General features: G+C 38.8%; 1 protein-coding gene across 1 annotated transcript in view; it reads left to right on the forward strand.

The window, feature by feature from the left end:
- Positions 1-17175, forward strand: part of C1H4orf50 (chromosome 1 C4orf50 homolog) — an 84262-nt gene that overhangs the window by 51268 nt on the left and 15819 nt on the right. The window lies entirely within an intron of this gene.

The raw sequence follows: 17175 nt of genomic DNA on the forward strand, positions 1-17175 counted from the left end.
ATTTTGATACTGTTTTTTTTGTATAGTTTCATTTAGATAGAGAAAACCCTGTATGCTAATTTTTAGGAGTGTTAATTTTCAAATACAGCACATTGATCTTGAAACACTCAATAAAATCGATATAACCATTTCTGATGACAAATGCAGATCTGACAGTTTTTGCACAATGGTCACTGACATATAATCTATTCTGTTGCCTTACCAAAAAAAAAAAAACCCAACCCTAAGCCAGCAAACTAAATAGAAATATATGTCATCAGGATACTTTTACAATCAACTCTTTTAAATTGGTCTTAATATAATTATTGCATTTTTAGCTGAAATACTAACTTTAATTATTTTTCCTATTCACACTAGAAAGCTAGATTTCTCACTCTTCATTGGTTCTGGTCCATCACTTGGACTTCGACGGGACTTGGGTTGTGCGCTGTTGCTGAGTTGTCCAATTTGTATCAACTATTTATCTGCCTCTCATGAACTATGTAATGCTTGCTTTGATCACATTCAAGATCCCCACACTCTTAAACCTAGTTCCGCTCTCACCGTGCCTTTAAAATACAGCAGTGCTAGGTTAATGGTTGGACTTGATGACCTTAAAGGTCTTTTCCAACCTAAACAATTCTATGATTCTAAATAGATTTAATGCTTGTGAAAGGTGCCAGACTGATTACCCAGCAGATGTGGGAATCCTGTATTTATCAATAGATATAATAATTTACATTGATATAGCTATTGAAAACTTCTATAGGCTTGAAAGAAATACTTTTCTACAAAAATGAGTGTTCATAGTCTGTACTTTGATCCTTTAGTTGCCTGAATGCTTGCATTACAGTCGATGAAGGACACATGCTATTGGATTTGTTATGAGAGTCTGAGTACTTCTTCGCTACCTGCTGCTCCATCTTCCCTTATCACAAATCAAAGAGTTTCTGCACTTTCACAGTAAATTCAATGTTTCCTCTGTCTGCCCCATTATGCCCCTTCCCTGTTTCATTCCCTCCAGAGACTCTACAATACTGTTAACCATTTCTCATAGCTCCTGACAACTGGCTAGGCAGGAGATAGTACTTGCTGCAGCTCACCTGGGTCTGGGTATGTGCTCATTTTAACAAGCACATGTGCTGACTGATTCAGGATCACTTGCCCCTTTTTTTCTTGTGAAAGCTGAAATCCCTTTCCAATTAACTATTGAAAATGTGTTCTATTATCATTGTATAAATTTAGTACATTCTCTTCTTTATACTACTTTGGTATAGATGCAATATTAAAGGTACACAGGGTATTCTGCCACTGTTATTTGTAGCTTAAAATTATGTACTCTTTGCAATTCTTCCACTTCTTCCTATGCATAATTAATTTTAAATATATGTCTTTGCTGCCCTTTCCAGTTCTCTAAACATAGTCCCAATGAGTGTAACATCACTACTCCTAGTCATCCTGTCATTTGGTTTTATGCACGTTATTATCTGAAATGACTTATGAACTTTCAAAGGGATGTTGTTTCCATCTTCTTATCAAGGGCTTGATCCTGGCTTATTAAAGACGATAGTAGTCCTGTTTTTCTTTATTAAGTACAATTTCCATAATACAATAACTTCTGTAACTTGTGGTTTAAGATCTCTCTATATACACACACATTCAGGAACAGCTCTTCAGACTGTTTAAATTGTTTGTGTTTCATCATACTAGGATAGTAGTTGAAGAATTATTATTGCTTATGGTTGCTGTATGTTTGTGTCTGGTTTTTTCCGTCAGTGTGTATACTGTGGTACTCAGGAGAATTTTTTGCAAGCAGAAATTGTAGTTTCACGGCTGAAGCCCTTGCTCAGTGTTACACTAAGAGCTGATTCTTTGAGCAGTCTCCTCAAAATCTATTGCTTCCTGACGATTAAGTTGCTCCTTGCCATGCAAAGCTGAAATTGAATCCAAATGGCCCAAATTGAACTGAATGGACTGAAGATGTAGACACTGACTTAAAAGAGAATTTGAATATATCTGTGCAGCCCCAAGCAGGAACACGTATCACTTCATTTATGCAAGAAACACTGGGTCAAGTTGGAGGCATTCTGACAGCTTTCTGTAACACAGGCACAGGCAGACGACGCTGGTAGCTTCCTATGAAAGCTTGGAAATGTACCTTTTGCTTGAAAATAGCATAAGATTTGCCTGAATGCTAAAGATGCTTAATTATTTAAAGATGCTTGAGCAAGTCAGTTACCTAAATATGGATGTGGGGAGGAGGGGAAGAGTAGTGACTATAGGATTTGGCCTAATATAGTTAGGCTGGTCTTTACATTTTTACATACACATTACTGTCTCTGGTTGCCTTTCTGCAGTCATTGGTAGGTGTGAATGTGAAGATGGGTTTGGAACCAGAAATTAGAAATCTTTAATAGGACAATTTCTAGTCAATCATGTGAATACCACAGCTGGGATAGGGTCAGAGAGGCTTTTATGTTGGTTGTCTCCAAGTCTGACAAAACATGTACTTGCCATTTGAGTCCATCTAATCAGATCATGATAAACTAGATGCTATGAAACATAGATCACCCTTTAATATCCACTTAAGACTTCATGACCACCAAAGGCAAATATCTATCCTATATTAAATCATTTAATTATGTGCTTTTCACATCAACATTTTAAGCTATTTTTGTTTTCTGCCGTGGTTATACCCAGATGAGGAATTGCATAAGTCTGCCATGAGTTCAGCAAGTACCAAGGTAACCCAAGTCTTTGTTTGAAAGACATTATTTGTTCGATCAATATTTAATGCGGAGCAACCACTGAACTGCATAATTTGATAGAGATGGGTGTGCTGTTCCCTGAATACCTCTAATGCTCTCATGCTTTCTTCACTTTTTCGAAGCGATGTAGGAGAATAAACACCAAATGGTGTGTTCTGGAAAAAAAAGTGTGAAACAAGCTAATAGTACTTGGTATTGTACATATATTTTCCTGGCAGTTTTTCTGAAACTCTCTTGGGGGCTCAGCAGTGTCTCTTAGCCAGTTGGTTGCTCAGGGGCTTTACGGGCACACGGAGGTTGGTTCCCAGCACGCAATACGCGATGTGCCTTCTCAGACACACTTTAGCTTCTCTTGGGATTTGTGGTTCCTCCCCAGTGAGCCCTAGCAGACATCAAGTTAGTCGTTGTAAGCAGTAGGGTGAGTCTAGGTCAGTTGGCTCTTGGGAGCATTACTCCTGCTTAGCCTTCTCCATGCTCGTTGTTGGCTCTGACTGCCAAGGAAGCTTCTGACTCTGTTATGGCAGTTCTTTAAACAGGATCATTTGCAGCTATTACTGTAAGTACACTGAGACTGGGTTTCTTTCTCTGAGCTACTTAGAGTTCACCCTGAATATTATTCAAAACAAATGCTGTGAAATCATCATCCATGGTGCTTTGCCTGTATGTCCTTTTTCCAAGATGTCTTAATCATCTGTCATTATTTAAGTTGGTCTGTGATCTGAAAATGCTCATTTGACCCTTTGTTTCTCATGTCAATGCCCTGCATCTGTCCTTAGAAATTCAGTAGTAGTAGTTCCTTTTTCTGTCTTCCTACCTATGCGTCAACTGTATGTGCAGGTGATAGGAGCATAATGAATATGGCAATGCCATAAACCATACGGCCCTATGACAAATTAGTTTATATCTCATCCCTTTGGCCCCCTCCACCTGATGTCTGCTCCAGAAGGCTCTTCCAGCACTCCATGCCACTGAGCTAGGAGCTGGCATTAAAAAATACAACAGGCAAGACCATTTTTTCTATGTCTTGTGAAATTCTCACAGATACAAATTGCTCCTTTGCAGGTCCTGTGAAGGGGGTAAGATTCTCTCAAGGGCTGTTAAATACAAGCATTTTTATGTCAAGGATAATTGTTAAAGTCCAGGATGTTATTGCATTCTCTCCCACAGGAAAGGGAGAACTTTTTTTCAGTGTGATTTAACACTTTCAGTTCCCTAAAAGATTGAGATCATAGACTTGAAGCCATAATAATTTTTAGCATGAAAGAACTAATTTAATTTATAAACAATTTTATGACCTTTGGTGATATGTTTACAGCAAGAGTCCGGATGCCAAAACCTAGAGCAGTGAAGCCATGAAGTACTTTGCCAAAAATATATTTTACAAATTTCTAAAGAATGACAAGTAAAGAATAAAGACTTTAAATGGTAAGGATTTAAGGAGACCTCCATTACTTACAAGTGGTCTGACATTCCTGTGTAACCTAAGTGTTCTAGAATAAAATAAAACTCAATTCTACTTCTCTGTATCTCATTTCATGTACCCCATATTACATAGTACACAAAGTACTGCAATCTCTGCTGCTGCAATCAGGTAAAACTCCTTTCAGGTCAAAGGATTAGTACTCATTTACTAGCTTGGTCTACTATTGTGTCAGAAAACATTGCCTAGTGAGTAGTGTTGCTAAGAAGGCTATAGGATACTCACTTATTTTGCAATTAATATTTCTTCTTTTTCCAGACTGTCTCAGAAAACTCGTGTTCTCTGTGTACATTTCAAATCAGTGTTCAAACTGCTGGTGTTTTTGGCTTGGTTTCTGAGAAGACAAGTGTCCAGTGCAGTTGTAGGAGAGAAGTCTCATGATTTGAAGCTCAGCCTTGCTCTGAAAAGCAACGGCCTGTTGCCAGCTCTTGTAAGGTAGCAGTTGTACTCTTCATGTGAAAGTTAATGCCAATGTTTACCCTCAGAGCATCTCTGCGAATCCATGCTATTGTCTTTGTTGCAAAAGTGTCTTTAATTTAAATATAGGCCTGTTCAAATAAGGAGACACTTTTACGCCAAAGAACCTGTAAAAGGTCAGTGGTACATTAAGGTAATTCAGCAGAAATGCACAAAGTGGTTTAGTGTTACTTTTTTTTTTTTTAACTGAAGCATCTGTTTGTGATTCCTGACTGGATATCATGTATCTGGGTGAAGCAAGTTTCAGTGCCTCATTAAAGGCAAGTTCCAAGTGACAGCAGATGGAGTTGGAGCTAGGATTAATTGTAAGGGAAGTGAGAGCTGAGGGTGTTTGGTTTCAGTTTTAAGAATCAAACCTCCTGCCCTGGTTAACACTGAGATATTTGGATTTGATACAGATTGATAAGGAGATTACCAGAGCAGGGAGATAAAGAGCAACCTCAGATCACCTTATTAGGACCTGGTTTTATTCACTGTAACATGAAAAAACTGTTAGTAAGAGTGCAATAAAAGACTACTCAGCTATGGCAAAGTTTGCTTTCAGAATTTAAGAAAATTAATATGCAAAGACTTGTGGGTTAGAAATACAGGGAGTTGAAAGTTTGGACTACCTTCTAAAGCTTGGTTAAGAAAGTTAAGATTTCATTTACTGAAAAAAGTAGGAGGCAGACATTATGTCTTGGTGAAGAGTGGAGAAAAATACCGGCTAGGTAGAGAGTGTCTCTGGTAAAAAGATTTTAGTCAGGTCCTTCCACGGTTATTCAAATGTCTTTAAAAGTCAGGTTCCTGCAGTGAATGAAGGAAAAGAGTGAGAAGGTCAGATCTCCTCACCAAGAATGCCTGGTCTGTAAGATGTGACATCTGAGTTTGACTTTGGGTTTGACTGGGAGAACATTACCCAGCACTGGCTGGCTACCCAGAGATTTCCCCCTGACCTGAGTAATTCTGCATTACACACATCCTAGAATGCAAATGGAAATAATAAATGCCTGCTGTGACATGCCCCTGCATGCACAGGCTGACATCAGTAAGTAATGGTAGTTGTTTAAATGTTTTATTGGTTCAGTTTTCGAAATGCTTTGTAGTGCTATTGAAAAGCCATCAAGCCAGCCCTTCAGCAGGGAGCTGTGGCAGGTCCCTTTACCCTAAAAGAATATATATGATATTGTAACTTTTATGTATGAATAGGTACTTAGGTCTAAAGGTGATTTTTTTTTTACCCAGATCAGAGTCACTAATGTTCAGGTGTGAACATGCTTTGTAATGTTCCCTTCTTGCCGCTGTTCTGTCTCCAGAGAGGAGATCCTCCGATTCATGACTCCTAGACAAGCCTCCCACGTTAAGTGTCCTTGCATAGTCGGTGTCCATAGTCCGTGCTGTACATTGCCACAAAAATGAAATCAGTCAGCCTGTTAGATTACAAACACAACACAAATTTACACATTTGAAACAGAATCTTGTTTGCTTTGGGATTTTTTATTTTTTGGTTTTACCTTTGAAATCAAAATGGGAAAACTGTTAATTTCGCACAACTGCAGGCAGCATTAGCCTTGGTGACAAATCTGAAAAAATAAAAGGACATTATCTTCATCCAGACAAATAAGAGAGAGAAATCTTCCTTGTTTATGCTGTATGGTAGTCAAGGCAAAATGATTTTACCCATCTAAATGAGAAAGCAGTGATTCTCAGGTGTTTATTGCCGTACAGTAGATTCTGCAAGTTTGGTGGTTTATTTTTAATTCATGCTTGTAAAGCTTTAATTGCAACCCTTCACACAAGATCTTTAAAGTCTCTGATTATATTGAATAACTTATTCAACAGACACAGATTTAAATTTTTTCAAAAATTCTTTAATATAGTTTAAGACTCCTCTTTTTTTTTTAACGTAGATGTCATTTGACCTATGGCAGATAAAACTGAAAACTGTCTTGGCAAATAACATACCAGATTGTAGTGAGGAAGTGAATAGAAAGCTAATGATGAAGAAAACTAGTTGTCTTGGGTAAAAGCAAAAATTCTGAGTGCTGGTGAGAAATACTTTTTTATTTCATAGTTTTTATAAGGAATGATTGACTGACTTACATTGTAACAGGGACAAGTTGATCCGGCACATTCATATTGAGTTGGGTTGTAGAGGGGGTCTCCAGAGGTGAAGAACTAATGTTCTGTACACTGTGTCCCCAGCTGGACACTCAAAGGCATGCTTTTGATCATCTTTGCCCCAATCTCTTTTGCTGTTCTTTAGAGAGTTCATCTGGGGGAAGATGCAAAGTGAGCAATGAGAGAAAAATGCAAGAAGTGAAGTAACACTTCTCTTGGGCTGCATGGGATAGTCTGTCAGCTTTCTTGAGCTTCATGCTCAGCAAAAGATGGAAATTGTTATTTAAACTTTAGCTAAGAAATATATACTTACATTAATTGTTACAATATAGGTTTTGCTTTTAACTGTAGTAGATGGAATATTTTTCAGATGGAAAAGTAACTTTCTTTTGTGAAGGTGTCTCCTTAAGTTGTATGTTAATTTATGTAGCACCATTTGTGCAGTGCACCATATGCTAGGGACTCCCTTCTTCCCAAACTGGGCTTCACTGATTTTCAGGAATAACATGAGGAGTAATGTCTGCAGTGCCAAATTTGCAAAGATACAGAGGTAGATGTCTAGTTGGTGTAAATTCCTGACTTGCATTCATATTGGATGTGTTGGCCTCAGTGTCTAGTCTGCACTTTTGAAATTAATCTCCTGTTCCTCCGCTCTTTGCTGTGCTATAGATAACATAGGGGAGTAAGCAAAATGGATTTCTTCTAAGTAAATCTAAACTGGAAAATGCTCTCCAGCTGCTGATGGCTTTCAGTCCATCAGACCAGACTAAAGCTATTCCAAAATCAAGCCCCCAAAATTTGTACAGTATGAATACTGGGTCCTTAACACCAGATTTCTGCTCTATCTGCTCCTATTGCACTTTATTACTTGCTAAGTTAGACAAAGCCAAAAATATTCGTGGGAATTTAACATTTTAACTGTGTTTTAGATGTTTTTGTGAACCACTAAAAGTACCTTCAAACACCTCTGTAGGTCAGGCTCTATGACAACAAACTTGTTTTCAGTGCTCTGTACCAAAATATTAAAAAACTGTCTAAATAAAAGTGTATTTCCTTTCTCCTAAATTTCTTTCACAAAATAGGAAATGCCTTTAAAAGCAGGTCTTTGCTAAAAAAAACCAAAGAAAAAAACCCCTTTGTAACCAGGTACTTTTCAGACAGTTGCAAACATATGGTCTTTGTTCTCATAATCATACAATCTTGAAAAAGCTTTGGTAACTTGGGACCAAAAGGTTATTTGCTGTTAATGGTATATTAAATACTTACTTGCATGCTTTTAGTAGCAATAAAATAGTTTCTTTTAAAGTCAATAGTAAAATATATTTCACTTCAGTTAGGTAAGATCAAAGCTTGAATGAATACACAAACAATTTCCTTCGTACTTGTGGTGTTCTTCATAAAACATTCAATTTTTATCCTTTACATATAAGTAGAGCCTCCTGAGAGGGAGCTTTGTTTCAACCTCAGGAGTATGCTACACTATCTCTGGTTGCAAACCCACTTTAATCTGGAGGTGACAAACAGCAGAGATTAATGGCTTCAGTTCGGACACATGCAGCCAAGTACGACATTGATTCTTTAACAAAGGCAGAATGGACGTGATTGCCTGGGATTTAAGAAAGAAAATATTGACTTGGTTCATGAGCTTAAAATACATTCTTATATAGCTTAAAATATTTTTAATATCACCACAGAGATGCAAATATTCTGTACACTGCAGTGCCATATGAGCAAACCCACTTAAGTGTAAACATATAATGAAATTTCATCAACTTCAATAGCAAAAGACACTTAACTAAAGGTATAGATAAACTGAGGGGTTAAGCAGGTGTTTAAACATTGGAGTAGCTCTTACATCGTCGTTTTTACAAGGCGGCAATTAAGACACAGAGAGGCCGAGTGACTTCCCAACATTTCCTAAGTCTGGGGAGGAGAAAGAAGCTGAACCGAATTTTCTTGTGCTTTAGATGCTTAGGTTAGACTCAAGAGTGACCTACAAAGTCACCCTTAAAATACAGATGGCGTCAGCATTGCTATTTGTCAACGCAAATCCTGGTGGGGTGGAAAAAAAACCAGTCTTTGCACCACTAGGGGCTTTTACTACACATGTTTTTAGAAAGATGTTTTAGATAAGATACTTTAGGCTAGTTTTATCAACAAAAGTGAGCGAAACTTTTGACGCAAAAATAATTTATAAAAGTTTTAGGCAACACTGATACATCTGTGGATATTTTTCCTTGTCTTTGTGTTGTTTTTAGAGACTATTTGACCCTTTTCTGTAAAAGATGAGAGAGATGGGCTAGGATTCAAAGGAGGGTTGCAGAAATGATGTTGATATATTTTAATTGCTAGCCAGCATGCTGTCCTTTCTAATGAAACCTTTTCTTAAGTCAATTAAAATAAAAGGCTTAGAACACAGGAGGGTGCAAAGAGGTGATAAAAACTGATGTACGGTCATATTAGCTGGAGAGTTGTGATGTTCTTTTTCAAAGGCACAAGTGAATGCAATGGTGATGAGCTGAAAAAAAACCTCTTCTCATCTTTCTGTTACACTGGGAGCATAGGAAGATTTTTCCTTGGTGGTTGATAGGAGTGTTGTAAAAAGTGTGGTCTAAGACTTTCTGAAGATTAACTCATGACATGTGAGACCACAACCAAGAAAAGCTAAGCACCATTCAGACCTCTGTGACAGTGTGACATACTCAGCACTTTTAAGAAACCAGGCCATTTAAATATAGCTGGGAGGCTAAGGAAGAAAAGTTTTAAAAAATCTTAGCCAAAAGCCTTAAAATATCAAAGAGAAATAAGTCTAAATGTTACAAGTGTGAAGTTAGACATATGGTGTGATGGTTTTTGGGTTGGTGTCAATTATGCAGGTTGATTGGAATTAAGTAGAACTCTATCAATACTGGGAAGGCAGGTGGATGGACCCAATTTAATCAGTTTCTTCCCTCTCCAGTCCTCTCCAGTCTTAACTGGATATCTTTGAAATTAGTGGGTTTGTTGGAAAATGGCTGTGGACTAAAAATCAAATTTTTGCTGGACTTGTGAGGTCCTATCCTTCCTATACTGCCTACAGATTGCAGTAGAAGTAATGAGAAAAAAAGCCAAATGCAGAAGATACTAAAGTTCTTTGTTAGCTAAATCACCCACAGTAAGAAATCAAAGCTAAAAAAACCAACCAAAAACCCCCAAAATCCAGCTGTCCATCTGATGACAGAGCTGTTCAGTCCAAGAATCCCTTAAGCCACTGTCTGCTTTATGAGACTTGAAGGGCAAAAAAGCTTCTGCATTTTGTGTCATGACTGCAGTGATAGAAGGTTCCTACAGTGGATTTAGTTCATCCCCATCAGTTCCTCCACTGATACTTGTGGGGTTTTTTATAGTGTATGGCTTTGAGGCACTGTATTTTGAGGCTCAATTTCCCTCCTTCCTGAAAATAGAAAAATAATCCTGCTGCCTTGGGGAGAAGGAGTTGGCTCAGAGAAGAATTATATTAGCATGACATATATTAAAAAAAAAAGAAAAAAAAGGAACTTGCCTGAGAAAGAACAATGAACCTTTATTTATTGTCTCGTGGAGACAGAATTTTGTGATGGCATGGAAGGTCACCATATGACTTATATGCTACTTAAGTCTCACTTGAAAGCCCACTGTTTTGTCTCTTTTGCTTGGTCATTACTCAGAATGAGAATTTTTTGCCTGTTCTGGACCTGAAGCAGTTAAAAGCCAGATAGAGCTACCCACGCCTTTCTGATATATGATCATGTGTGCACACTCAGGCAGTTTGTGTAGTAGTAATGAAGGAAACACAGGCTAAAACTATGCTTGCTGCCTGACATTCTTACAGTAGCTGAACCTGTATTTTAATGACAGTCCAGCAAAAGAAAAGAAAAAAAATTACTTCAGTTTCCCAGTATCTCCCTCCACATACATCTCCTTCATGTCACCATCCTAGTTGTGTGGGCAACTTTCATGCAGCCCTGGTTTCAGGACCAATGTTGTCTTGTCTGCTGAAGAGCTGCCAAGCAAACTTTCAAATTTATGTTGATCTGTTATGAGCTTGTAGTAGACTGCTGGCAAGCAAGTCTCTAGTTGAATGAAAGTTAGTGATTTCTTAAAAAGAACCTGTTGAGTACAGGAAAATAAAAGCAAATTGAAGGAGAATGTGATCTCTGTGCTTAATATTCCACAAGCTGGCTAACCAGTTCTGAATTTGCTTATTTTAAATATTGCAGAAATGTATATAATCTGCAATCTGGTTAAGAACTCTAGCTTCTACAAGGTGCTAATAAATTGGTCAACCTTACTGTAAAATGTACATTAGTCTTCGGAGTTTATAAAGTAGTTTAATTGTGTGCTAAACTGAAAATAGAAAATAAACAGCAAGTTTAAATAGTGTCGTCTTAATATATTATTATCATGTACTCTAGTTTAGCATTTAAAGAGAAATGTCTTTGGAAAAGGAGATGAAATGGGATAAATGTAACATCATGAGTAGAGTATATATGAATTTCATAGACCATTAATCTTTAATCTTTAAAGTTTCCTATTCAAGGCTATAAATACATTAATTCATCTATCAGCTCTTCTCTCCTATCTTGATTATGCAGGTCACAGAGGTTGCTATAGTAACCTTGCATTACCAATGTAAAGACAGTGAAGGATCTGGCTATCTAGATAAATAAAATAATCGAGAGGTGCTTGCAACCAGCACCCTGATTAATGTAATGCCTAGGTCTATTGAAAGAGCGCTTAGTTCCACATGGATTAGGCCCTTGACTTGTGGATTATTAGAAAGGCTGGCACTTGAAGCCAGTTTTGTGTGGAACAAGTTAGCAGTTACAGAGGTGCTATTCACTGGGAAAGCCCATGGATTATGCCATATATGATGTTCATTTGTTGCAGTCTGCAATCACACTGTCAAAAGACAGTCTAGTATGGATCCCATGTGTGAACCTGCTTGCAGGGATGCAGATATTGTTTGGGTGTTTTGAAAACCAAGAAAACGTGGTTTCTGTAAAGCTGAGGTAAGTCCATGTTGTTGAATATACTTGTTGAACCACACGACCCACTGCTAGTGGGGACTGGGCACTTCATCTTATGGAAGAAAAGACTGGATTACACAGCAGTTGGGTAACAGGCATCATTAAATGCTAGTGCCAGTCTGTCTTGTGGACCTGTGCTGATGATAAAGGAATGAGAAGTTGTAAGTGGGAAGAAGCAGCAAATTTCTGAATCGGATTTGCCCATGAGTTGAATATTTCTGACAGTTATGCCAGGGGCCTGAGCCCCAGCTGAAGCTTTGCAGTATTTTGGTAAGCAGAGGACCCACGTGAATTCTCAGGGGGAAACATCCTAACTTGAGTATTTTTTTCTATAGTGAGGAAGGTTATTGTGGGAGTTGCTTTCTTTTATCAAGCCTCTGAGTTCTTGGAAACTTGTAGAAAGTTTAAGGCTCTTCCCCTAAGTTGGTTTTAGTTAAATATGGCCACTGGGTTCAAAAGGAATGCAGGAATGCAGGTACAGAGAGGCACAGTAGTGATGAATGCTCTGTTTCTATTGGAAACCAAGCCTAAAAATACCCCTGTAGCCACAGCTCAGCTGTGCTACCAATTGAAGTTGCTGGCTAAGCCTGTGAAATAACACTCAAGCCTAAACCAGTGAAATAAAAGAGAGAGCTAAAGCTGTAGTCTCTCATGGGCCTTCGTTCAGCCTTCAGTCCTACAAAGGAAACCTCTCATTGCTTTAGAAGGGTACCAGCCCTTTTCCTTTTTGTCTGACCCTGAAAAGCCAGATCAGTTTTGTGACTTGCTTTGTTGAGACTGTCAGCCCGCTCCCTGCGAGAGGCTGCTGCTGTCCTGGCAGCTTTCTGCAGGGGGAAAAGGGAAAGAAAGATTCTGCATCAGCAATTCCATTCGTATTGCTTTCCTTCCCTCCTTCCCAGCACAAAGGTGGTTTTGTTTGTGCTCAAGAACCAACTAAAAAGTTTGGCTGTGAAATGAGCTCTCCTCTGGAGAAAAGGGAAGGGGTAGAAGATGTAGCATACAACTGCCAGACACAAATTTCTACCCGCTCTCTCCTCCAGGTCACGGGCTAGAGATGGCTTTTGTATTACCTCGTTGTTGTGTTGTTTCACACAGCTGCAGAGCAGCTAATGAGACAGCATTTGTTGGGTTTGAATCTTTGACAGAAGTAATTTAGCAAATTGGAATATTCTATTCTAATTTTGTGATGTAATTAGATAGGAGATAAATGAAAGGAAAGGTGCTTCCTCCTCATTGGTGGGACACAGGATATGGTTGGGGATTTGTAATGTGCTCACACTGGTATTTGTTTCAGTTCAGAATCTTTGGTGCTGTCAGAAAGGTGGGAGAGAGGTAGAGCGGTTAACCCTTGCAGCTAACATCCACCTAGGCATCTCAAGATGGTCATTACTTGAGCAGACCGAATAATATTACACTCACTGAAATAAAATTCTCCCAAGAGTTTCCACTGGTGTGTAGTCTCTGCTGATAAAATAGGCTCTGCCCCTGAAAAGCTCTTATTCATATTCCTTGTTCTTTGTGTAACCAAGGATTTGCAGGATCAGAGAAGTATCCACATTATTCTTCTTCCTGTCAGAGATGAGGTAGATATATTGTATATAGGGGAGTCCCTTGTGTGTATTAGTCTTATGAAAAGATAGCCACAGGCAAAGCACTGCTGAGCACATTTCAAGGTTTAGACTGCAGTGATAAGAGGATAGGCATGGCCTATATACCCAGGGCAGTTGGGCACCAAAATGAGATGGATAACTGAATGCCCAACTCTGGGCTTAAATCCCTTGGGCAGTGATGGAGAAAGTTTGGAGCAATGTGTGTATTTCCTTTTGCTTCTGCAAAAGACAGTGGTTTATATATTTTGAAGCAAAGAAAGAAAATGTAATGGCTCCGGAAGGAATGTTAATGAAGTGAGTGTACCTGGAAGTTGTCTGGTGTCATTCTTTATGAGTTTGGTGCCCTTTCTCAGGCTCAAGGCTGTGGAATTTGCAGGATAGTCAGTCACATAATCCTCAGCAGCTTTGTATGTTCAAGCAAAGGTATGGGATACAGAATGTCTGGGTAATTAGCCGTGACAATCTCCTTCCAGCTTTTTTGGCTAAAAATGACTTGGAGAACTGACCTTTGTCTCTGGTGTTTGGTACTGCACGTTAAATGCTGGCTTGGGGTTTGAATGGGGAGAAAGCACGGTCATTCTCTTCCTCATAGCTGCTTGCACAGAGATGTGAGCCATAGAAGAAGCTGCGGTCTGTGGAGCTGCTCTCCATCAGAGGAGCATGCCAGTTGAACTGGCTCATCCCAGTGCTGTTGATGAATCTTCTGAAGACATCACATGAAAATCTACTTATAATGGAGTGAGGAAGGGTGGAAAGAAATAAGGGTGAATGAACCATTTTATTTAAAAATTAGTTCATGCTTTCAGTGAAGATCTATTTTTCCCTGTGAGCTTGCCAACATCCCTTAATTCATATCACTTAGAATAAAATGACTTCTGGGTGTAAGGAAGATTTGAATTGTCTTTTCAGTATCGCTAAATAATGATTACCTGGGGAGATACAAAATGTAAATTGGAAATGAATGAGATATAGCTGGTAATACGTTGGATGCATTATCTCCAACCTGAGGCCTTCAGTCAAAAGAGAAGGTCATCTGTTATCATTAAAGAGTACTGCAGCAGGTATTGAATTTTCTCTTCATAAACAGCACAACACTTTTCTGAGGAGACATGTGCAATGACTTCTTCTTAGACTTCCTAAATTATATTATTTTGTGACATCAGTTGTGAGGTAGAGGAAGCAGGGGATCTCCACTGAATGACTGATCTTCACCAGTTTTCTGGAAATGTGTAATTTTTCCCATTTACTTTCTTTTCTGAACAATCTCCCTTCATACAATTGCTGTGTGAACAATTCAGACCATGAAAACATTAAGCCTCAGTTCCAATAATCTATGTTCCTTTGTTGGAATGGAATTTTTTCGTTTCTTCCAGATATATCATTACAACTTACATTATGCTGAGTCAGACAGCAGTGTAGAAGAGATACTAATTAGTCTCATGAAGTATCCCTCGTGCTTTGCTGAATGACAGAGGGCATGTTTCTTAAACTGCAGACCTCATTTTTCACATTTAGAAAATAGGGCTGGAGTTATTGATGGTAATAGTGTATAATGTAGTGAATCCTAGTTAGCTGGGGCAAGATTATACTGGACAAATGTGCTGGAGGGAGAGGAGTGTGGCCTGCCTTAAATTCCTCTCCAAATATTCCCAACTAGAACAAGCAAACTGGAGGCAGATGGAGACTTGTCTCCTCTCTCCTGTTTGCTGACGTGAAGTGGGACTGGTTGTAGTTGGTCTCCTTATAAACCTCTGGGTCTGTCTTCCCATGGAGCAAGAGGGAATCTTTGAAGCTTTGTGTCTCCTGGGGCTAGAACAGTTCTGCACTGCTGAAGACTGGGGTTAGTGTCATGAACCATCCACCAATGAAGTGCATAAGCAACAGTGGAATTGCTATTTAATTTAACTCTGTTTTTCCAGTTGTTAATTATACTCCTATGGTTTTTCATGTTTAAGCTGTAACATTATGTCTAACAAAATGTTTGTTGTTACCTGCTGTGATTTTGAATAATTCATGGTATTAGTATGCAATTTGGAACCATCATACATTCTCCCTGGAGAAAACCAGAGGTTGCTTCACTGGTTTTGTGTCTTTGAAAGTAAATGGAAGGCAGGTTCTGGGTCCTACAGTCCTTTATCAGAAAGTTAATTTTGAATCAGCCAAGCAAATTAAAGAAGGCATAATAAGGATATAGTACTCACAATATGTTTGCAATATTTTTATGAAATGGCTTGCTAAGATAATAGTAACCTGAATAAATCAGCCCAGGACCTTCATAAACAAGTGTCTTGTACTTTCGGTTAATTGTTTCCACAGAGGTAGTCAATGACAACATTGTGTTTGTCCTATGGCAGTGTTACTGCAGCTCTCAATTTCATTTGATTTCATTTCCTTTTCTTAATGGATGGATTAACCAAATCTAAAAATAAAAATCTATTTTTTCAATTATGACAGGGATTTTCTTACAGGAATTTTGTGAGTTGCCCTGGAAACAAGAAAACACTGAAGTAAGGTCAGAAAAATGGTGTCATGCCAACAATTGTTTCTAGTTTTCTGGTCCCAGCTTAATGCTAGATAAATTATATGGCTAAGGAGTCCAACTGTTAGGTGATACTGGCAGGTAACTTCTGAACAAAGGTAGGTGTGGTATGTTTATTTTGCTTAGAAGAAAGTCAATGGGAATAATCCACAGTGAAAAGTCACCATGTCAGAAAAACATTTCTAAAAAATGTTTTTCTCCCCCAGCCTGGCACATGCTCTGGAGTCACTTCACTCTGCCACGATCTGTGCTTCGTCGCAGTCTCAGGATTGTGTTGACTCCATCTTTATAGAGTCTGTATCAGCCACGATCTTTAAGAGTGCAAGGCTGAAATCTTCTTTCTGGCTGTCTTCACAGGCAGTTATGGAATATTTTCTCATTTTTCCAAGTGATGAAAATGCTGGTCCTCTGAACATGAAGCAGGCCAGTTTAATGTTAAAACAAAGGTCATTCCTAAAGGTTAACTGCCTTATAAATATCCAGATTGTTCCCTCCACTCACTATAAGTTTGCAATCTGCTTAATATATGCACAGTCAGGGAAAAGCTGTAAATATAACGCTAAAAGCAGACTCTTGGAACTATTGCTCTTGCTTTTCTTCAGCTTATGCAACTGTTTGCAGTAGCTTATTGCCAACAGAACTGTTGTGTCCTAGTACTTCGGGCTTAATCTTATGAGTCTCCTGAATACTCTGTTCTCATTCCAACACTCGAACAGATCTGCGTGCGGAGGGTTTGCAAGACCAAGTCGTTAACTGAAAGCCACAAATACATCACCACCTGCTTAAGCCATCAGTCTAGAACTGAGCTAGCTCATGAAGTTATGCCAGCTGAAGTCCTGGCTAAAAAACCCTGGTAACCAAACATTTCGGCCATAAGAAGCCAGCCCCTCCAATCTTACCCAGACAGATCATTCCACCTGCTTCTCCCCTTGCAAATGATTGAAGTTCCCTCTTCCAGAGGTTATCCAGTGAGTCTTGCTGATCTTTCAACTGCAGCCTTATGTCCACTGATAACTGTTCTTTTCTCACCCACATATTCAAAGCAGAGCCTAAAAATGCAGAGGTTATCTGCATCCATAGCCGCCTCTCTGCAGACAGACCCAGAAGATCTCTGACAGTAAATAGCATCCTTGCTCCACAGGCATGTAAGTCCATTGAAGGTGATGAGGTGATC

The sequence above is a fragment of the Aquila chrysaetos genome, chromosome 1 (assembly GCF_900496995.4).
Source record: "Aquila chrysaetos chrysaetos chromosome 1, bAquChr1.4, whole genome shotgun sequence".
Classification (NCBI taxonomy): domain Eukaryota; kingdom Metazoa; phylum Chordata; class Aves; order Accipitriformes; family Accipitridae; genus Aquila; species Aquila chrysaetos.